This window comes from Salvelinus sp. IW2-2015, linkage group LG23 (assembly GCF_002910315.2).
Source record: "Salvelinus sp. IW2-2015 linkage group LG23, ASM291031v2, whole genome shotgun sequence".
Classification (NCBI taxonomy): Eukaryota; Metazoa; Chordata; class Actinopteri; order Salmoniformes; family Salmonidae; genus Salvelinus; species Salvelinus sp. IW2-2015.
Genome location: NC_036863.1, coordinates 1373512 through 1397857, shown reverse-complemented (window position 1 = coordinate 1397857; position 24346 = coordinate 1373512). Strand labels below are relative to the sequence as shown.

At 43.4% G+C, this 24346-nt stretch overlaps 1 pseudogene; it reads left to right on the top strand.

The window, feature by feature from the left end:
- Positions 1–15120: 15120 nt before the first annotated feature.
- LOC111950825 (sarcoplasmic/endoplasmic reticulum calcium ATPase 1-like) overlaps positions 15121–24346 on the top strand; it is a 160138-nt pseudogene continuing 150912 nt past the window's right edge.

Here is a 24346-nt window from a genome sequence, read left to right as displayed (position 1 = left end):
TCCCTGGATTTTGTGCTAAACGCTCTACAACAAAGTTTTTTTAGTTCCCAACAAGCTTTCTCTGTCCTTAACCTTGTTCTGAATACCTCCAAAACAAAGGTCATGTGGTTTGGTAAGAAGAATTCCCCTCTCCCCACAGGTGTGATTACTACCTCTGAGGGTTTAGAGCTTGAGGTAGTCACCTCATGCAAGTACTTGGGAGTATGGCTAGGATGGTACACTGTCCTTCTCTAAGCACATATCAAAGCTGCAGGCTAAAGTTAAATCTAGACTTGGTTTCCTCAATCGTAAATCGCTCCTCTTTCACCCCAGCTGCCAAACTAATCCTGATTCAGATGACCATCCTACCCATGCTAGATTACGGAGACATAATTTATAGATTGGCAGGTAAAGGTGCTCTCGAGAGGCTAGATGGTCTTTACCATTCGACCATCAGATTTGCCACCAATGCTCCTTATAGGACACATCACTGCACTCTATACTCCTCTGTAAACTGGTCATCTCTGTATACCCGTCGCAAGACCCACTGGTTTGTTGCTTATTTATAAAACCCTCTTAGGCCTCACTCCACCCTATCTGAGATCTCTACTGCAGCCCTCATCCTCCACATACAACACCCGTTCTGCCAGTCACATTCTGTTAAAGGTCCTCAAAGCACACACATCCCTGGGTCGCTCCTCTTTTCAGTTCGCTGCAGCTAGCAACTGGAACGAGCAGCAACAAACACTCAAACTGGACAGTTTTATCTCAATTCCTTCATTCAAAGACTCAATCATGGACACTCTTACTGACAGTTGTGGCTGCTTTGTGTGATGTATTGTTGTCTCTACCTTCTTGACCTTTGTGCTGTTGTCTGTGCCCAATAATGTTTGTACCGTGTTTTGTTCTGCTACCATGTTGTGTTGCTACCATGATGTTGTCATGTTGTGTTGCTACCATGCTGTGTTGTCATGTGTTGCTGCCTTGCTGTGTTGTTGTCTTAGGTCTCTCTTTATGTAGTGTTGTGTTGTCTCTCTTGTCGTGATGTGTGTTTTGTCCTATATTTATTTATTTATATTATAATATAATTATATATATATATATATATTAATATTATATATAATATATTATATAATATATATATATTATATATATAACACTATAATTCATTTTTATATCCCAGCCCCGTCCCTGCAGGAGGCATTTTGCACTTTTTGGCTAGGCCGTCATTGTAAATAAGAATTTGTTCTTAACCACTATGCCTAGTTAAATAAAGATTAATTAAAGAAAGAAAGAAAAAAAGAAAAAAAAAGGTTTTCCAAAATGGGTTTTAAAGCTTTTGGTTCCAGGTAGAACTGCTTTTTGTTCAGGTTAAATCTTTTTGGTTCCAGGTAGAACTCTTTTGGGTTCCAGGTAGAACTCTTTATTGGTTCCAGGTTCTTAGAACTCTTTTTGGTTCCAGTTAGAACTTTCTTGGTTCCAGGTTAGAACTCTTTTTGGTTCCAGGTAGACTTTTTGCTTTCAGTTTAGAACTCTTTTGGTTCCAGTAGAACTCTTTTTTTGGTTCCAGGTCTAGAAAACTCTTTTTGTTCAGGTAGAACTCTTTTTGGTTCCAGTTAGAACTCTTTTGGTTCCAGGTTAGAACTTTTTTCGGTTCAGGTTAGAACCCTGTTTTTGGTTTCAGGTTATAGAACACTCTGTGGAAATGGTTATTCATGGAACCGAAAAAGGGTTTTAAACTGAAACCCAAAACTCGTTTTTCAAAGTGTTCTCTTATGGGAAAATCCAAATTAACCCTTTGTAGATGTTAACTTTTTTTTATAAGATTGTATTTCACATTACCCGGCCTTCATGTACATATCTACCTCAAATACCCTTGTACCGCTTGCACATTGATCTGGTACTGGTACTCCCTGTATATAGCTCCACATTGATCTGGTACTGGTACTCCTGTATATAGCTCCACATTGAACTGGTACTCCCTGTATATAGCCCCCCATTGATCTGGTACTCCCTGTATATAGCTCCACATTGATCTGGTACTCCCTGTATTAGCTCCACATTGATCTGTTACTCCCTGTATATAGCTCCACATTGATCTGGTACTCCCTGTATATAGCTCCACATTGCTCTGTACTGGTACTCCCTGTATATAGCTCCACATCATTGATCTGGTACTGGTACTCCCGTAGTATAGCTCCACATTGATCTTGTTACTTCCGATATATAGCTCCACAGTTTTGAGCTGGACCTGTTCTCCCTGTATATAGCTGCACATTGAACTGGTACTGGTACTCCCTGATATATAGCCTCCACATTGATCTGGGTACTGTACTCCTGAGTATAGCTGCCACATTTTGATCTTACTTCTGTGGGTACCTTTCCTTATTTATAGCTCCACAATCTATGATGATCTAAGAAAATTGATAGAAGAGAGTTACTCCGAGTGATGAATAACGTGATTCTCAGCTTCTTTCCACCTGCCTTCCAAGCAAATGGGAACCTCCCCAGAAAAGAGAATGCAGGGATTTGGTTAAAAGGTATGTCTGAGATAGGTTGTTTTAATCTGGTGAACTTGCCTCTGTATTTTTCTTCGAATTTAGTCCACATTGATCTGTGGGGCGTATGATGATGAGGGAAGAGGTACTCCCCTGATTATTAGCTCCACATAATGACTTACTTGGTATGTGGAGCTGGTAACTAACTCACGTCTACTGTTTTAAATATAGGCTCCACAACATTGTTGGTACTACGAAGTACTTCGGAGGGATATAGCTCCACAAGCAACCCTTTTGATATCTGCGAATGAAGTATAGTGATCTGGTCGATTTCTTTTTAGTCTCCACCACTTTGATTCTTCCGGTCACTCTACGAACCAATACTACTGCACCCCACCTGGTATATAGAACGTCACAGCTTTTTGACATTTGGTTCTTTGGTACTGATGGTGCAAGGTCAGGGTATTGCCTGTAGAGTATATGTCCTTTGAGACCTACACCACATTTGATCTGGTTACTTCGACTCAAGGTACTTTCTCGCGACTTTGTCGTCCTTATACTAGCCTCCACATTTGATCTGGTACTGGGTACGTCTTCCTGTGAACCTATAGGCTCCACTGCCAGGCATGAGAATTTGGATCTACATTTTGTTCAAGCTTCTCCATGTATATAGCTCCCACATTGATCTGCGGTACTGGAGTAACTTCCTGTAAAATTGATAGCTCCACATTGATTCTGTACCTTTCCTGTATATCAGCTCCACATTATGCACTGGGTACTTCCGTATAACAGGCCTCCACATATTCTGGCAGTGGTAACTGGGTGCAACTTCGCTGTTCTATTAGCCTCCACGATTGATCTCTCATCCCGCAGGTCTGACCTCCCTGGTAGTATAGAATAGAAAACCTCCAACGACGGGGAGATTGCTATCTTAAGCGATTCAGGGGGTTGGTACGATGCATGAAGAGAAACATGCCTGTATATAGCTCCACATTGCGATCTTGGGGGTTACACTGGTTACTCCCTGTATTATAGCTGGCCCAACATAGTGAGTCTGGAGGCTACTCCCTGTTATATATTAGCACTCTCACCGATTTGGAATCTGGTACTCGATACCTGAGTTCAAATTGTAGAGTATAGATCCTCCACATTGATCTCTGAGGTACTGGTACTTCCCTGGTCTATAATAGATAAGCGTGGTGTGAATAAAGGATGATCTCTCTTCGAGCCATGTATTTTATTTAGCCTTTGTATTTTTTATAATTCTTTTTACCTCAGGCATCTTGGACAGTGCCTAGTATGGCTCGACTTCTTAGGTCTCTCCCCAAGTAACAACGCTATACATCGTTTTCATCTACCACCTGTTTTTAGTGTTTGGGGCGAAATGTGACAAATTAATGTTAGCTGTTTGGGCTGTTCCATAGGGCCTGTGAGGACTAACATTCCATACTTTATCGAGGGAAGACAAAATAATCTTAGTAGCCTGCTGAGGGTGAGATTAGTGTGAGGGGATCCTATGATAATTTCTGTCAGGGGTTCCTTAACCATTTTCCAGAACTTCTTGGGGTAGACCCACAGAGAGATAGTTTAAGAGTAAAACGTTACTGAGCCCGTCTCCTTAAAGTAACTAACTTTGGCCGGGGGGGGGGATGAATGGCTGTTCTCTAAAGAGATACACCTGTCTGTCCATCGCTGTGGTTCATCCATACAGAGATGATGTCAGCTAGTTTGTCATCTCCGTCAGGTCGCCCCGTATCTCGGGCCTGTGTCAATCTTCGTTCCCGATAGGGAACTAATACAGCACCACACATCACAGACACAACACGCATCTCGACCACCTATCAACTATCATCACCATCACATCTATGCCACACACACACCTGACACCACAACGAAGCACCACACCACACCAACACGCTCACACACCAACGCCTCGACAACGACATACGACAGCGCGACACACACACACACACACACACACACACACACACATCTGGGTGGTGTTAATGTTGTGTCAGTTGTTTTGTCCCCAGCTAGCTTGAAATTTCTGTCTCTCTCTCTGTCTCGCTCTGTCTCTCTCTCTCTCCATCTTTTCATCTCTTTGTTTCCAATCAGTTTTCTTATCTTTGTTTGTGAGTAAAGATGTAATCTTTGTTCAATCAGAGAATGCTGCTATTAATGAGATGCTATTGGACCACACCATTATTGGCAGGGTGAAGAGGGGGATATAGGGTCAGTTGTTAATGATAGATAAGCTGGTATTAAGATGTAGTAGAAATTAGCCTCCCTGCTTCTAGATTAAACATTTATCTTCATAGGTCTGTGAGTCAGGGATTCCTCTGTGAATTGACGACTGCGTCATAGACAGTTCCCCAGAGCTTCGTGCAGGGAAGTGGGAGAGTTATGGGTGGGTGGGGGGGTGGGGGTCTATTAAGAGGAAAGAGGTGGGTGTTGACTGCTCAGCGTGCTTGTCAGGTACAGCTGCTGCAGAGTGAAGACTGTGATTGAGTCTCACTTCAAGTCTCCTTGATTCAAAGTCAATGGCAGCAACAGCCGTTTGTCCTCACAGGAAGCACTGTGGATCTGTCAGGGAAAACACTCACGATGAAAACATTACTGAGGGACTAAAGGTTTTAAGAAACTGTAAGGGATATCTACTATATTTGATGTTACCATGAAGTGACTACTCAAGCCATCAAGATCCTATTAAATTACAGTCAATTATTATTCTAGTTCATAATTATATATGGCAGCTATATTGTATCTAGGAAAACCAAAGTTTTCCAACATGAGGTTTTGTAGTGATTCCTATGTTGATGATCTGAATAATATTTGCTGGTCTGTGGTGTGTAATGAGGACTAACCAGATGCTGCACTTAACACATTTATAAAATTGCTTACACCAGTTACTAATAAGCATTAAGAAAATGACTGTAAAAACGATAAAATCCCCGTGGATTTATGAGGAATTAAAAATGTTTATGGTTGAGAGGGATGAGGCAAAAGGAATGGCACATACAGTTGAAGTCGGAAGTTTACATACACTCAGGTTGGAGTCATTAAAACTCATTTTTCAACAACACCACACAATTCTTGTTAACAAACTATAGTTTTGGCAAGTCGGTTAGGACATCTACTTTGTGCATGACACAAGTCATTTTTCCAGCAATTGTTTACAGACACATTATTTCACTTATAATTCACTGTATCACAATTCCAGTGGGTCAGAAGTTTACATACACTAAGTTGACTGTGCCTTTAAACTGCTTGGAAAATTACAGAAAAGGATGTCATGGCTTTAGAAGCTTCTGATAGGCTAATTGACATCCGTTGAGTCAATTGGAGGTGTACTTGTGGATGTATTTCAAGGCCAACCTTCAAACTCAGTGCCTCTTTGCTTGGCATCATGGGAAAATAAAAGAAATAGCCAATCGCCATAGAAACAAATTGGGGTAGCCATCACGAAGTCTGGTTCATCCTTTGGTGAGCAAATTTCCAAATGCCTGAAAGTACCGACGTTCGATAGGCTGTAACAACAATAGAGGCAAGTATAAAACCCATGGGACCACGCATCCCGTTGCATACGTCAGGAAGGAGACGATTCTGTCTCCTAGAGATGAATGTACTTTGGTGCGAAAAATGCAAATCAATCCCAGACAACAGCAAAGGACCTGTGAAGATGCCTGGAGGAAATAGTAAAAAGTATCTAATATCCACAGTAACAAGTCTATATAAACATAATGAAAGGCCGCTCAGCAAGGGAAGAAAGCCACTGCTCCAAAACGCCATAAACAGACCAAACTAACGGTTTCGCACTGCACATGGGGAAAAGATCGTACTTTTTTGGAGAAATGTCCTCTGGTCTGATAATCAGATGGCTCATTCATCACAACCCACTGAATTGCCATATCTTTAATGATTTTTCATTGGCAAGATTAACTACTTAGGCATGACATGCCAGCAACAAACGCGAACCTACATTCCAAGTACACTTGTCAAAAAAAATAAAGGAACACTTAAACAACCAATGTAACTCAAGTCAATCACACTTCTGTGAAATCAAACGTGTCCACTTAGGAAGCAAACACTGATTGACAATAAATTTCACATGCCTGTTGTGCAAATGGAATAGACAAAAAGGTGGAAATTATAGGCAATTAGCAAGAACCCCAATAAGGAATGGTTCTGCAGGTGTGACCACAGAACTTCTCAGTTTCTATGCTTCCTGGCTGATGTTTTTGGTCAACTTTGAATGCTGGCGTGCTTTCATCTCTAGTGGTAGCATGAGACGGAGTCTACAACCACACAAGTCGGCTCAGCGTAGTGCAGTTCATCCAGGATGCACATCAAATGCGAGCTGTGGGCAAAAGGTTTGCTGTGTCTGTCAGCTGTAGTGTCCAGGGTCAATGGAAGGCGCTACCAGGAGACAGGCCAGTACATCAGGAGACGTGGAGGAGGCCGTAGGAGGGCAACAACCCAGCAGCAGGACCGCTACCTCCGCCTTTGTGCAAGGAGGTGCACTGCCAGAGCCCTGCAAAATGACCTCCAGCAGGAGGTAGCCTCTACAACATAATCCAGGTAGAATCCGGCATTAACCAGGGCAGCTGTCTAGGCCCCTTACTATCTTCAATCTTTACTAATGACCTGGCTCTGAGTAAAGCCAGTGTGTCTATGTATGCGGATGACTCAACACTATACACGTCAACTACTACAGCAAGTAAAATCCCTGCAACACTTAACAAAGGGCTACAGTCAGTTTCAGAATGGGTGACAATAAATAAGTTAGTCCTAAATATTTCAAAAACGAAAAGCATTGTATTTGGGACAAATCATTCACTAAACCCTTGACCTCAGCTATATCTTCTAATGAATAATGTGGAAATTGAGAAAGTTGAGGAGACTAAACTGCTTGGAGTAACCCTGGATTGTAAACTGTTATGGTCAAAACATATTGATGCAACAGTAGCTAAGATGGGGAGAAGTCTGTCCATAATAAAGTATTACCTTTTAACAACAATATCAACAAGCCAGGTCCTACAGTCCCTAGTTTTGTCGCACCTTGACTACTGTTCAGTCGTGTGGTCAAGTGACACAAAGAGGGACTTGGGAAAAGTACAATTGGCTCAGAACAGGGCAGCACGGTGGCCCTTAAATGTACACAGAGAGCTAACAATAATATGCATGTCAATCTCTCATGGCTCAAAGTAGAGTAGAGATTGACTTCATCACTACTTGTTTTTGTAAGAAGTATTGACAGGCTGAATGCACCGAGCTGTCTGTTTAAACTACTGGGCACACAGCTCGGACATCCAGGCATACCCCACAAGACATGACACCAGATGTCTCTTCACAGTCCACAAGTCCAGAACACACTACTACATAGAGCCATGACTACATGGAACTCTATTCCACATCAAGTAACTCACGCAAGCAGTAGAATCAGATTTTTTTTTTTTTACGGATAAAAATACACCTTATGTAACAGTGAGAACTGTGAAGAGACACACACAGGTACAAACACACATAACACACACACTATACACATACGTACACCTGGATAGTGTTGTAGTAGAGTAGTGGAAGGAGGAAATACACTTAATGTATTGTGAAATCTGTTGTAAAATGTATTTTAATGTTTAAAAATAGTATTATAATGTATATTACTGCCTTAATTTTAGCTGGACCCCAGGAAGAGTAGCTGCCTTGGCAGCAGCTAATGGGGATTTATAATAAATACAAATACAACAATTATGAGCACAGAAACATACACTACCTGATCAAAAGTATGTGGACATCTGCTCGTTGAACATCTCATTCCAAAATCATGGGCATTAATATGGAGTTGGTACCCCTTTGCTGCTATAACAGCCTCCACTCTTCTGGGAAGGCCTTCCACCAGATGTTGGAACATTTCTCTGGGGGATTTGCTTCCATTCAGCCACAAGAACATTAGTGAAGTCGGGCACTGATGTTGGGCGATTAGGCCTGGCTCGCAGTCGGCGTTCCAATTCATCCCAAAGGTGTTATATAGGGTTTAGGTCAGGGCTCTGTGCAGGCCAATCAAGTTCTTCCACACCAATCTCGACAAACCATTTCTGCATGGACCTCGCTTTGTGCACAGAGGCATTGTCATGCTGAAACAGGAAAGGGCCTTCCCCAAACTGTTGCCTCGAAGTTGGAAGCACAGAATCGTCTAGTGTATGCTGTAGTGTTAAGATTACCCTTCACTGGAACTAAGGAGCCTGAACAATGAAAAACATCCCCATACCATTATTCCTCCTCCACCAAACGTTACAGCTGGCACTATGCACTGGGGCAGGTAGCGTTCTCCTGGCATCCGCCAAACCCAGATTCGTCCGTCGGACTGCCAGATGGTGAAGCGTGATTCATCACTMCAGAGAAAGCGTTTCCCCTGCTCCCGAGTCCAATGGTGGCGAGCTTTACGTCACTCCAGCCGATGCTTAGCATTGCGCATGGGGATCTTAGGCTTGTGTGCGGCTGCTYGGCCATGGAAACCCATTTCATGAAGCTCCCAATGAACAGTTCTTGTGATGATGTTGCTTCCAGAGGCAGTTTGRAACTCAGTAGTGAATGTTGCAACCGAGGACAGACGATTTTCACGCACTACGCGCTTCAGCACACGRCGGTCCTGTTCTGTGAGCTTGTGTGGCCTACCACTTCGTGGCTGAGCCGTTGTTGCTCCTAGATGTTTCCACTTCACAATAATAGCACTTACAGTTGACCGACTTGTTGGAAAGGTGCCACGTTGAAGTCACTGAGCTCTTCATTAAGGTCATTCTACAGCCAATGTTTGTCTATGGAGATTGCATGGCTGTGTGCTCGATTGTATACACCTGTCAGCAACGGGTATGGCTGAAATAGCAGAATCCCCAAACTTGAAGGGGTGTCCACATTCTTTTGTATGAACAGTGTATATTCTAAAATGAACTGTGGAGATTTAAGGCATCTAAATAAATCAGAAAGGATTTCCCATATAAGTACAAAGACAACCTGACCTTTACAGACATCCAGACAGTGCAGGAGACTCTCTCTGAACATGGTAATCGTGTGGCATATCACTCAGGCATGTGAGAGGGAGGTAAATATCTCTTCACACATGGAATGCCACTGATTATTTACATGATGCAAATGAAGGCTGTGACCAAAAGAGAAGAAGAAAAATACTGCTGGAGGGCAGGCAGGCAGACAGGCAGATAGGCAGACAGGCAGGCAGACAGGCAGGCAGGCAGGCAGACAGGCAGGCAGGCAGGCAGACAGGCAGACAGGCAGGCAGACAGGCAGGCAGACAGGCAGACAGGCAGGCAGGCAGGCAGGCAGACAGGCAGACAGACAGGCAGGCAGACAGGCAGACAGGCAGACAGGCAGACAGGCAGGCAGGCAGGCAGGCAGACAGGCAGGCAGGCAGGCAGACAGGCAGGCAGGCAGGCAGACAGGCAGGCAGACAGGCAGGCAGGCAGGCAGGCAGGCAGGCAGGCAGACAGACAGGCTGTTGTGTGACTGGAGTGGTGGCTAGGACGGAGAGATAGAGAGAGAAAGAGAGAGAGAAAGAGAGAGAGAAAGGGAGAGATCGAGAGTACAGGGAGAGGTGGAGGATTTCTCTTTCGTAATAACTTTGACACTCAAGAGGTTCCCTAGAAATGTGTGGAGCCAAAAGGGCTCTCTTACAGTGCCTTCAGAAAGTATTCATACCCCTTGACTTATTTCACATTTTGTTGTGTTACTGAATTCGAAATTGATGAAATAATTTTTTTTCTCTCTCRCCCATCTACATACACAATAGCCAATAACGACAAAGTTAAAACATGTTTTCAGAAATGCTTGCAAAATTATTGAAAATGTATATCTAATTTACATAAGTATTTACACCCGAGTCAACACTTTGTAGAAGCACCTTTGGCARYGATTACAGCTGTAAGTCTKTCTGGGTAAGTCTCTAAGAGCTTTCCACACCTGGATTGTGCAACAATTGCCCATTTTTCTTTTCAAAATCCTTCAAGATCTGTCAAAATTGGTAGACAACCATTTTCAGGTCTTGCCATAGATTTATGTAGATTTAAGTCAAAACTGTACCTCGGTGTAGACTTGGCCTGTTGTTTTAGGTTATTGTCCTGCTGAAAGGTGAAATAATCTCCCAGAGTCTGGTGGAAAGCAGACTGAATCAGGTTTTCATCTAGGATTTTGCCTGTGCTTAGCTCCATTCCATACATTGTTCATACTAAAAAACTCCCCAGTCCTTAACTATTACAAGTATACCCATAACATGCAGCCAACACTATGCTTGAAAATATGGGGAGTGGTACTCAGTAAAGTGTTGTTTTAGATTTGCCCCAAACAAATGTCACCAGAACAGACCAGACCAGACCCGACCCGACCCGACCCCAGACCGACCGACCGACCGACCGACCGACCGACCGACTGACCGACCGACCAAACCGGCTACAATGTTATAGTATAGAATTGTATAGTACAGCATAGTCTAGTTCAAAGGCCTAGTGCAGTCAGAAAATGTGATTTGCCTGTGAATTATTTACATTTATACACAATGAGGTTGGAATAGTACTGTTAAATTGTGAAAATTATGATAATGCCCTTTTAGTGTCGGAGCTGTTTGAAAAGGCGGCCTGAAGTTTCAGCTTGTTTTGGTGGGATGGGGTTTTGGCCTGCCTGATGTCATCACCAGGATGTAAATTAGTTAACAGACCAATAAGAAAGACAGTTCCTAACCTCTCTGCCAATAACAGCTAGTTTTCAGTTTTCCCCTTCCCACTCAGACCACTCCCACCAAAATTCTTGCTTGAGAAATTGCACTTTCCGAATAAGTTATTTTTGTTTATTTTATTTAACCATTTAAATTGAAACCAATCACAGTAAGGTACTTAATTGTTACCCAGAAATGATTTGATATTGAGATATAAAAAATAAACCAACTGCATTGGACCTTTAAGCATTGCGCTGCGGTCACTGTATCTATAAGTCTTATCCGCTGCATGGGTGTCTGACTGTGRGTGAGACATGGCATGGCTGCATGAGAAGAAGTCCGATTTTCAAAGTGGCCCAATACCTATTATGTACAGTGCATTCGGAAAGTATTCAGACCCCTTCCCCTTTTCCACATTTTGTTTCRTTACAGCCTTATTCTAACATGGATTAAATAAAAAATATCCTCATCAATCTAAACATAATACCCTATAATGACATCACAATACCCCATAATGACATCACAATACCCTATAATGACATCACTATACCCCATAATGACAAAACTAAAACAGGTTTCTAGAAATGTTAAGAAATGTATAAAAAAAAAACAGAAATAATGTATTAGCATAAGTGTTCAGACCCTATGCTATGAGACTCTACATTGAGCTCAGGTGCATCCTTTTTCCATTGATCATCCTTGATGTTTCTACAATTTGATTGGAGTCCACCTGCGGTAAATTCAATTGATTGGACATGATTTTGAAAGGCACACACCTGTCTATATAAGGGCCCACAGTTGACAGTGCATGTCAGAGCAAAAACCAAGCCATGAGGTTGAAGGAATTGTCCATAGAGCTCCGAAACAGGACTGTGTCAAGGCACAGATCTGGGGAAGGGTACCAAAACATTTCTGCAGCATTGAAGGTCCCCAAGAACACAATGGCCTCCATCATTCTTAAATGGAAGAAGTTTAGAACCACCAAGACTCTTCCTAGAGCTGGCTGCCCTGCCAAACTGAGCAATCAGGGGGGTAAGGGCCTTGGTCAGGGAGATGACCAAGAACCCCATTGTAACTCTGACAGAGCTCTAGAGTTCCTCTGTGGAGATGGGAGAACCTTCCAGAAGGACAACCATCTCTGCAGCACTCCACCAATCAGGCCTTTATGGTAGAGTGGCCAGACAGAAGCCACTCCTCAGTAAAAGGCACATGACAGCCTGCTTGAGTTAGCCAAAAGGCACCTAAAGGACTCTCAGACCATGAGAAACAAGATTCTCTGGTCTGATGAAACCAAGATTGAACTCTTTGGCCTGAATGCTAAGCGTCACATCTGGAGGAAACCTGGCACCATCCCTACGGTGAAGCATGGTGGTGGCAGCATCATGCTGTGGGGATGTTTTTCAGCGGCAGGGACTGGGAGACTAGTCAGGATCAATGGAAAGATGAACGGAGCAAAGTACAGAGTGATCCTTGATGAAAACCTGCTCCAGATAGCTTTGGACCTCAGAATGGGGGCAAAGGTTCACCTTCCAACAGCACAACGACCCTAAACACACAGCCAAGACAACGCAGGGGTGGCTTCGGGACAAGTCTCTGAATGTCCTTGAGTGGCCCAGCTAGAGCCTGGACTTGAATACGATCCAACATCTCTGGAGAGACCTGAAAAAAGCAGTGCAGCGACGCTCCCAATCCAACCTGACAGAGCTTGAGAGGATCAGCAGAGAAGAATGGGAGAACTCCCCAAATACAGGTGTGCCAAGCTTGTAGCGTCATACCCAAGAAGACTCAAGGCTGTAATCGCTGCCAAAGGTGCTTTAACAAGTAAAGGGTCTGAATACATATGTAAATGTGATATTTCAGTGTTTAAAAACCTGTTTCTGCTTTGTCATTATGGGGTATTGTGTGTAGATTGATGAGGGGAAAAACAACTATTTAATCAATTTTATAATAAGGCTGTAAAGTAACAAAATGTGGAAAATGTCAAGGGGGTCTGAATACTTTCCGAAGGCATTGTATAGTATAGTTCTGAAAGTTATGTAATCGCTTGAAGTTATAAATAAGTTGAGCTGTGAGGGATAGGACAGAACTAGAACACCTTGTTCCCCTTTTTCTCCTTCCAGCCCACTGCCTACTATCTGCAGTACAGTACTGGGCCTTCTCATCTTCTGCATAGCCACGGAGAAGGAGATCTCACTGCGGTAACTTCACATGGTTGAGTCTCAGTCTCAGATAAGATCAAACTTGTACCAACACCCTATACCCTTCCTTTTCGTAGGCTACTCCTACTGCAGTTTCACCACAGTTGTGAGTTGTACAGAACTGAGAAAGTATCAGAATAATTCAAGCAGCTCAAGGCAAAAAAGCGACATAAGCGGCTGCTTAGGGGTCCCTGCATTATATATCCTTTTCATTGTTCTTATCTCAACTTACTATTGAGAGTAAGAATAGTAGAATACACCAGGTACAATTTAGAAATGTGGTCGTGCATCATTCAAAGTCAACCAATTCGCCATGTCATCTAACAATAATCATGGCTGCATAACGATCGGGCATGCTGGGTACGTGCCCAGGGCCCTGACCTCAAGGGGGATGCTATTGATTTTGTTAGTCTTTCTTACTTAGATGTCATATTAACATGGCATAAGTCATGGAAAAATTTATAGAATTGCAGGAAAATACTTGTAAAACTGCACATTTCTTCTATAAGGCAGAATTCGTAGAATTTCATGAAATTTGTTATAAAGTTGCTACATTTTCTCTCTGCCCAAAGGCAAAATGTGTAGAATTGCATAAAACTTGCTTTAAAATGGCAACATTTTCTCTGCACCCCATGTTAAAATGTGTAGAATTAATGGAAATTAACTTTAAAACTTTGTTTTTTCTCTCTGCTGTTTAGGGGGGGGGGTGCAAAAATTTTTGCGGGGCCCATCTAAATATTGCTTATGGAGCCCAAAACGCTAGAGCCGGCCCTGAATTCAAGGATGACCCAGGTGCACACTGTTCAAGGACAGTAAACTCACTTACCTAACTAGCTCATAGTGTGAAGTGAAGTGCTGTGTAGGAGTTGCGTGGGGGCATTAGATTAGTCAACATTTGATTACACTCAATTGGCAAACTATTTCCAGAGATGTAGACTACAGCTATTCCGAGAAGTACAAAATCAGGAAAGTCTCATTTTCTGCAATTGTGTTTAGGAGTCTTTTAAATAAGCTGTCCAGTGTTTCCAGAAATATTATATATAATGAATTACAATATGAGTGAAATAGTTCTCCTTAAAAAAAAAAGTGTAATTAAGTATGTTTAAAAACAGCTTTTCTGTGTTTGAATGGTGTGGCCATATCACAACAACAGAATGGTCTGGGCATATACTGGTCAATAAAAGTATTAATGACAAGTAAACAGCTGATTGGCCAGCTCAGCCAATGAGACGTCTCACACAAAAACATGACGTCGTCCTCTATGAGGAAATAGAAAGCAAGTTTGAGGTGGGATTTTTGAAGTGTTTTTTTCCCCCTCTCATTTATGCTTTTGTCATAAATACAAGTATAGGACGAGTCAACCGCATTTTTGGGGTATGAGTAACATATTATGAGCTTTTAAAAGTGAGATTTTCTCGGGTGCACAAGATGATGTGCCAAAAGGGAAGAGATCCATAACCCCAAGCATGAACTGATGACATATGAAACATTTGTATCTTGAGAATGACATAGTATTACCTCCTGTGACTTTTCATATGCGGTGCATCAGAACTATAGGCCTAAACCGAGAAGACACGGGCGGTCCGTATTTGGCTTACCAAAACCATGGGAGTTTAGCAGTGCTTTCCACTCAGGTAATGACAACCAATAGGAAGGCAAGGGAGTGTTCGAACACGCTCACTCACGAGAGAGGCGGTCCCTTCGCAGTCCCAACATATCACACCTTGTGGTTTTGATGAAGTGCTGACTGCAATAGGATCTATTGGGCAATAGAGTTGCCTTGAAAAGGAATCCGGCGGTACAGCTCAAATTGTCGGCTCGCAGAAGAAGAGGCAGGTGACCGTCTAGCAGGCAGATCCACCTCCGCTTGGCAGTCTGAACGCAAGGCACATCGGTGGAAAACGACTGTATATTAGACCTTTATTGTCGTAATAGATATTCCATATTTAACTACATGCCTTTTAATTTAATTGTTTAGTTAGTCAGTTCTCCCTCCGAGATGGATAGCGCGCACACGAAATCCGCATCGGAAGTTTTAGAGAACTTCAGTGTGAACGAAAACACTGGACTCACACTTGAACAAGTGAAATCTAATTTTGAAAAATATGGACCGAACGGTGAGTAACATTGTTGCTGTTTACTGTTATTCAGTTTACCTGGTTGAGTGTTAAATGCAATTCTTCCACAGTCACGGATATCATTGAGCAGTTTAGGGAAAATGTAATTCATCCACAGTCACGGATATCATTGAGCAGTTTAGGGAAAATGTAATTCATCCACAGTCACAGATATCATTGAGCAGTTTAGGGAAAATGTAATTCTTCCACAGTCACGGATATCATTGGGTAGTTTAGGGAAGATGTAATTCTACCACAGTCACGGWTTTCATTGGGTAGTTTAGGGAAGATGTAATTCTACCACAGTCACGGATTTCATTGGGTAGTTTAGGGAAGATGTAATTCTACCACAGTCACGGATTTCATTGGGTAGTTTAGGGAAGATGTAATTCTACCACAGTCACGGATTTCATTGGGTAGTTTAGGGAAGATGTAATTCTACCACAGTCACGGATTTCATTGGGTAGTTTAGGGAAGTTGGTTAAATTATTTCCCGCGCCTTATTGAAAAACACGAATATCTGTCGCATACATCCTGCAAATGTTCCTTCCACCCTACATCTGTTGACTGATCTTATGCTTGACGCTACTGCCCGTTTGTTATTTAAAAAAAAATATGTATCACACTTCACCGAGCTACATTGCGTTTCTCGCTTTAAACAAAGTTGTGTGTACGTGGGGAAACAACGCACTGAACCCGAACGTTCCTTATCACAGATAACTGTTACAACCTTCAACCAGATTAATAATAGAATATGCTATTATTGTAACACCTGTATTTAGGCTGGACGTCTATCGCATCGGTTTTGTAATGCATTCATGCATGTATTTTTTTTTTGGGGGGGGGGGTACGTAGACTAGCTTTATGGCACGTTCATCAACGACAATTATTAATTAAGAATAACTATTGCATAGTGCAATACTGTAACAATTTCATTTGGGGCTATAGTCAACAATAGGAATAGCCTTTACACATTATGGTACCATCTAGCTTTTTGATCATGACTCTGTTCCATTACATTACACATAGTCATTGGACTAAGGCACCTTCTATACGGGGGATTTGTTCGATGCTCGGTCTGGACATTAACATACATCGCTCTCAATAGAAGCAAAAGGACCTTATCTTTTCATATCAGCGATACATAATTATAAAAAATAAAAAAAAGGTAAAAGTGATACATACCTTTTTCTATAGGGTTAGGGTCCCACATAGCCACATTTCCATGTTACAGCGCTTTTCTACGGAAAACAGACAGAAGACCGTGGACTACCTGTGCAAATTAGCTTTCTGGCTCTTCCCGAACACCTGTGTGTAAACGAAAGATGGACGCCACAAACGTGTTGTCACTGAAAAATACTGTCGGCTGCAACTGTGTTAAAACAGTGTACATGTGTGTTTTGGCATTTTTTGAAATCATTTTAATGTGATATTAAAGTACAGGGATGTATGTGTCTAGAACCGTACTTCATTTGGTAATCGAAACCCGTTTTATAGAGGAGGAAGTATTTGGATGTTTTGACTTCCAGAGCCTATTCGCCCTTTAAACAGAACATGTAAGGTCCTTGGACTAAGGAGTAACTTTAGTCTTCCGCTAATTGGAGAACAACTATTCCCCCTTTCATTTAAAGATAAATAAATAACATATTATTACTTGTCATTCCTGCTATAGACAGTCTACTATTTCATGTGAATGGATATTTCACCAGAGGCAGTCAATCAAGTTGATAAGGAGGAAATGTTTCTGTGGGATATTCTGTCAAATACAGAACTGATAGAGAGAACTTGATTTACCTGTTTCCATTTCAACCTCATTTGTTGTATTACGCATGGTTAATACTCTAGGTTTGAAGTTACACACTCATGCCATGGTAGGCTACTGTATCAAGGGGAAGAGACTGGCATTTAGTGATCATTTTGGATGCCACTATGGCACCACCATTAATTCAGGATTCCACTATGGCACCACCATTAATTCAGGATTCCACTATGGCACCACAATTAATTCTGGATTCCACTATGGCACCACCATTAATTCTGGATTCCACTATGGCACCACCATTAATTCTGGATTCCACTATGGCACCACCATTAATTCTGGAGTCCACTATGGCACCACCATTAATTCTGGAGTCCACTATGGCACCACCTATTATTCGTGGAGTCCACTATGGCACCACCATTAATCTGGAGTCCACTATGGCACCACCATTCTTCTGGAGTCCACGATGGAACCACCATTCATTCTGGAGTCACGATGGCACCACCATTCATTCTGGAGTCCACGATGGCACCACCATTCATTCTGGAGTCCACGATGGCACCACCATTCATTCTGGAGTCCACGATGGCACCACCATTCATTCTGGAGTCCACGATGGCACCACCATTCATTCTGGAGTCCACGATGGCACGCCCAATTGAGGAACAGAGGGGGCCAAGGCGACGTGCTTAACACAGCACACCCACATATTTGGTGTCAGACTTAGTACCATAATGATAACATTCATAGGTTAAGGAAACTCTTTTTCTTCTACTTCTGGGAGAAAGCGAAACAACAGCGTGAAACAACAGCGCCGGAAACAACAGCGCTGACTTGTGTGAAATCTGCACGGAAAACAAATATCCAGGACCATCCCTCAATGTGCTCAAAGGGGCGTTTCTATAGGCTACAACCTGTTGATGATGCAGTATAATGGTTCACGTCTTTTCCTCCCGGGGTTTATTGGATCTTAATCAGATGTAGATGTGCTGCTGCTTAATGGATGTTTTACTGAACTTGCCACCTTTACAATGGTCCTGAGTCTATGGCCTGATTGTTTTTGCATGGTGGCTGGTGCCTTTTAGCCATAGAGGAGGGCTGCTGCGCTGTATCATTAGAGAGAACCAGCAGTCCTTTGTTGGCTCAGAGCGAGACCTACCCAGAGATCTGTGTGTGGCGGTGACGACTTCATGGAAAAAGAAACGTCTAGTTACAGATAGCATCTCTTTCGTTGCTAGCTGTGAACTGACTTCCCGTGTGTGTGCTCGTAGATATGTTTGCTTAAGGGAATACCCTTTCCTCTCTTGGCTGTAAACCAGGGTTGCGTTCAGTAGGGCACAATGTTGTGGACCGTTCAGATATAAATATATTCTGTGGAACAAACATGCCTCTCGGACAAGTAGAAGAAGCAATCTTGTCAGTTCATGAAATGTCTATCTGCAACGTTCCACTGTATATTTCCTGCTGAACGTGACCAATGTCCCGCTCTCTAATCCCTCACAGCCAACAACACAAGGAAAAGGAAGTGTTATTTTAAGTTTTAATGGCTACATGTCTCAGCTGAGTGGTGAATGTGGCACACTGAACGGCTCGTTCCCCTCTGCCGACAAACCCACCACAGCCTGCCTTTTGTAGTTGACAGCAACGACTCGCGGTACTTGGATTACAAAGTTGGTTCCAACGACTCACGACAATGAGTTTGGTGATGGTTGCAGGGAGAGAGCCGCTGTTCAAAGTGTGTGGGTGGCATGCTTTTCTGTTACAAACCCTCCATGATTACATCTCGCTCTCTGACACCGAGATGGACTGTTTTCATAGGGAGAATACAGGAGCTGTTCTGTAGTCTCGTTTATTATTACTATTACACCTGTAGACAATATGTCCACAAACAAATATGTCCCGCAAACTAATCTCTTACTGGTGAACACAAACAGGATTAGGTAGGTTATTGCTGTATGGCAGTACTTTTGTGCTTGGGGAACTCGTAAGGCCATAAACCTAATTATCAAAGAGAATATGTTCTCAGTCAGTTTACCTGGTAAAATAAGGGTATATAAATAATCCGCTGTGCATGAGGGCATATTTCTGAATATTTATAATGTATTTAGGGGTAAAAAACTAAAAAAAGGTTATGAACTAGGGAAGCCCCTTGTTCCTTCAAGCGATCTGCTCGGCTGTAGCCGGTACTAGCAACATTCCACACTAGCAACAAGATGTATCGGTATGCCAGTTTCTTAGACACAGACATAACATTCCTACGTCAGTACAGGACGGGAGGTCTATTTCACGCTTTGTCTGGCCCTGGAACTCCTGGATGGAGTGTTCATTAGGCACCAAAATGGAAACTAAAATGGACGATCTGGATTTATAGGTGTTTTCTATTGGAAAACATTTTTCTACGGTTTTCTCAGATCACGACCATGTAGGGGAGACTCCTCCATTTTAGATGATACATTGTCACCGTTGGTAGTGTCAGAGGTGGGTTGTGCCTTGGTGTTACTGTTATCCTAGCATAGCACACACATTTAGTAAGGCCTGTCTTACCCCTCGTCAACCTGTGGTATCATTATGGAAGTCATGTCTCCTTTTATTTTGAAACTGATAGGGGGGGGGGGACATTTTGTTTTGTGACCTCAAAAGTTTTCACCCTGTGTTTTACATACTCAAAGATGGAATATTTGGGTGGGTTGATGACATTAACAAGGTCAAAAACATTGGTTGTCACTTAACGAGTTGGTTTTAATTGTTACAAACGGTGACAAACACTAGCAAGCAGAGTATATTTCAGTTCTTTCCTTCATGTTAAGAGGACTTGAACGTCTCTGTCCACACAGACCATTGGGCTTAGTGTCCTTGCTACATCAGGCCACACCACACGCACCCACACCCATCTGGTAATATGGACCGTGTGTGTCATTCACAAGAATATTTACAACTTCTCTTTTTTTGTCTGCTGGTGTTACTTGTGAAGACCAACTCTGAGCGTGTGTGTAGTGAAAGAAGACCGACAGGCCTCTCTGCACGCTGAACGTACGATAACATAGGATGTTGCTTTGAGAACGTGCGTGAGGGGTGACTTGAATTTGCAGCTTGCACCCCCACCCACGTGGAGGGTGGTTTAAAAAAAAGCTTTTTTTTGTACCCCTGTGTTTGTGTAAGAGAAATGGGCCAGCACGCTGGCTCTGTCGTCTGGCTGGGGCTGCTGACTTAATGTTTGTAGAACACAGACCCTAGCTCTACCCTACGTAAAACACGGCCCCTACCCTACGTAAAACACGGACCCTACCCTACGTAAAACACGGACCCTACCCTACGTAAAACACGGACCCTACCCTACGTAAAACACAGACCCTACCCCTATGTAAAACACAGACCCTACCCTATGTAAAACAGACTAGGGTTGAATTGCGGAAACCTGGTTACCAAGATTTACGACCCAAAACGACTCCCTTTTCCCAGGATAAATAACTGAGAGAAACCGGTAAATTATTTATAAACTCGCAAAAAAAGAAATGTCCTCTCACTGTCAACTGCGTTTATTTTAAGCAAACTTAACATGTGTAAATATTTGTATGAACATAAGATTCAACAACTGAGACATAAACTGAACACATTCCACAGACATGTGACTAACAGAAATGGAATAATGTGTCCCTGAACAAAGGGGGGGGGGGTCAGTATCTGGTGTGGCCACCAGCTGYATTAAGTACTGCAGTGCATCTCCTCCTCATGGACTGCACCAGATTTGCCAGTTCTTGCTGTGAGATGTTACCCCACTCTTCCACCAAGGCACCTGCAAGTTCCCGGACATTTCTGGGGGGAATGGCCCTAGCCCTCACCCTCCGATCCAACAGGTCCCAGACGTTCTCAATGGGATTGAGATCCGGGCTCTTCGCTGGCCATGGCAGAACACTGACATTCCTGTCTTGCAGGAAATCACGCACAGAATGAGCAGTATGGCTGGTGGCATTGTCATGCTTGAGGGTCATATCAGGATCAGCCKGCAGGAAGGGTACCACATGAGGGAGGAGGATGTCTTCCCTGTAACGCACAGCATTGAGATTGCCTGCAATGACACCAAGCTCAGTCCGATGATGCTGTGACACACCGCCCCAGACCATAACAGACCCTCCACCTCCAAGTCAATCCCGCTCCATAGTACAGGCCTCGCTCGGTGTAACGCTCATTCCTTCGACGATAAACGCGAATCCGACCATCACCCCTGGTAAGACACAACTGCGACTCGTCAGTGAAGAGCACTTTTTGCCAGTCCTGTCTGGTCCAGCGACTGTGGGTTTGTGCTCGTAGGCGATGTTGCTGGTGATGTCTGGTGAGGACCTGCCTTACAACAGGCCTACAAGCCCTCAGTCCAGCCTCTCTCAGCCTATTGCGGACAGTCTGAGCACTGATGGAGGGATTGTGCATTCCTGGTGTAACTTGGGCAGTTGTTGTTGCTGTCCTGTACCTGTCCCGCAGGAGTGATATTTGGATGTACCGATCCTCTGCAGGTGTTGTTACACGTGGTCTGCCACTGCGAGGACAATCAGCTGCCCGTCCTGTCTCCCTGTAGCTCTGTCTTAGGCGTCTCACAGTACGGACATTGCAATTTATAGCCCTGACCACATCTGCAGTACTCATGCCTCCTTGCAGCATGCCTAAGGCACGTTCACGCAGATGAGCAGGGACCCTGGGCATCTTTCTTTTGGTGTTTTTCAGAGTCAGTAGAAAGGCCTCTTTAGTGTCCTAAGTTTTCATAACTGTGACCTTAATTGTCTACCGTCTGTACGCTGTTCGTGTCTTAACGACCGTTCCACAGGTGCATGTTCATTAATTGTTTATGGTTCATTGAACAAGCATGGGAAACCGTGTTTAAACCCTTTACAATGAGATCTGTGAAGTTATTTGGATTTTTTACAAATGATCTTTGAAAGACAGGGTCCTGAAAACGGGATGTTTCTTTTTTTTTGCTGAGTTTATGAATGGAATAGAACTGTTAAATTATATTTTACGTCAAAATGTAGCTTCTCTATTGCCTTGTCTCTGTGTGATGAATCACCAATGTTCAGGGTGGGGACAGACAGCCCATMTCAAAATGGAGCACAGACCTCAGCTATAAGGCCGTAGACCGATCATCTCATCATGGTAACTTTTTTTTCTTCCTGTGACAGGCAGGTAGGCCTACAAGGGGGCGGAATTGCAATCTACTGCAGCGTTCTGTCATGCTATCCAGGTCTGTGCCCAAACATTTTGAGTTTCTACTTTTAAAAATCCACATTTCCAGAAACAAGTCTCTCACCGTTGCCGCTTGCTATAAACCATTTTCAGCCCCCAGCTGTGCCCTGGACACCATATGTGAATTGATTGCCCCCCATCTAYCTTCAGAGCTTGTGCTGTTAGGTGACCTAAACTGGGACATGCTTTACACCCCGGCCATCCTACAATCTAAGCTTGATGCCCTCAATCTCACACAAATTATCAATGAACCTACCAGGTACAACCCCAATCTGTAAACGTAGGCACCCTCATAGATATCATCCTGACCAACCTGCCCTCCAAATACACCTCTGCTGTCTTCAACCAGGATCTCAGCAATCACTGCCTCATTGCCTGCGTCCGTAATGGGTCTGCGGTCAAACGACTACCCCTCATCACTGTCAAACGYTCCCTAAAACACTTCAGCGAGCAGGCCTTTCTAATCGACCTGGCCCGGGTATCCTGGACGTATATTGACCTCATTYCGTCAGAAGATGCCTGGTTATTCTTTAAAAGTGCTTTCCTCACAATATTTAATAAGCATGCCCCATTCAAAAAAAATTGAACCAGGAACAGATATAGSCCTTGGTTCTCTCCAGACCTGACTGCCCTTGACCAGCACAAAAACATCCTGTGGCRTACTGCATTAGCATCAAATAGCCCCCGCGATATGCAACTTTTCAGGGAAGTCAGGAACCAATATACACAGGCAGTTAGGAAAGCAAAGGCTAGCTTTTTCAAATAGAAATTTGCAGTAAGCATTTTTCTACGGCTGGCCATACTTTCCACCTGGCCACCCCAACCCTGGTCAACAGCCCTGCGCTCTCCACAGTAACTTGCCCAAACCTCCCCCATTTCTCCTTCACCCAAATCCAGATAGCTGAYGTTCTGAAATAATCTGGACTCCTACAAATCAGCAAGGCTAGACCATCTCTTTCTAAAATGATCTGCCGAAACCCCCAATTACTAGCCTGTTCAACCTCTTTCGTATCGTCGGAGATCCCTAAAGATTGGAAAGCTGCCGCGGTCATTCCCCTCTTCAAAGGGGGAGACACTCTAGACCCAAACCGCTACAGACCTCTATCCATCCTGCCCTGCCTTTCTACGTTCTTCGAAAGCCAACTTAACAAACAGATCACCGACCATTTCGAATCCMACCGTACCTTCTCCGCTATGCAATCTGGTTTCTGAGCTGGTCATGGGTGCACCTCAGCCACGCTCAAGGTCCTAAACAATATCATAACCGACATCAATAAGAGACAATACTGTGCAGTTGTATTCATAGACCTGGCCAAGGCTTTCGACTCTGTCAATCACCACATTCTTATCGGCGGACTCAACAGCCTTGGTTTCTCAAATGACTTTGTGTCATTTCTAGACCTGACCTGTTTCCACAGACCTTAGCTACAGTGTCAGTCCTGCTGCAAGGTCTTTAACTATGAGACCGACCGAGAGAGTTGGAGTGCTTGCTGACTGCTCTCTATGGCCTTTTGCCACAGCTACTGACTGGCTGGCTATTTATTTGACTAACCCTGGCTATTTTCTTGAATGCAGCAGTAGGCCAACGGAGGGCATCTCCTGACCACCTGCTTATTACCCCACTATAAAAGCCAGTACCAGTTCCCTCTGTTTCAGAGCTTTTTAACTATTTAGTCTATGGGGTTTTACTATGCTGCACTTGCTGTTCGATGCCTAGAGAGCCAGTGCGCATCCTCACTGACCCCCTATTAGGGCTCCCGAGTGGCAGAGCGGTCTAAGGCACTGCATCTCAGTGCTAGAGGTGTCGCTACAGACCATGGTTCGATTTCAGGCTGTATCAC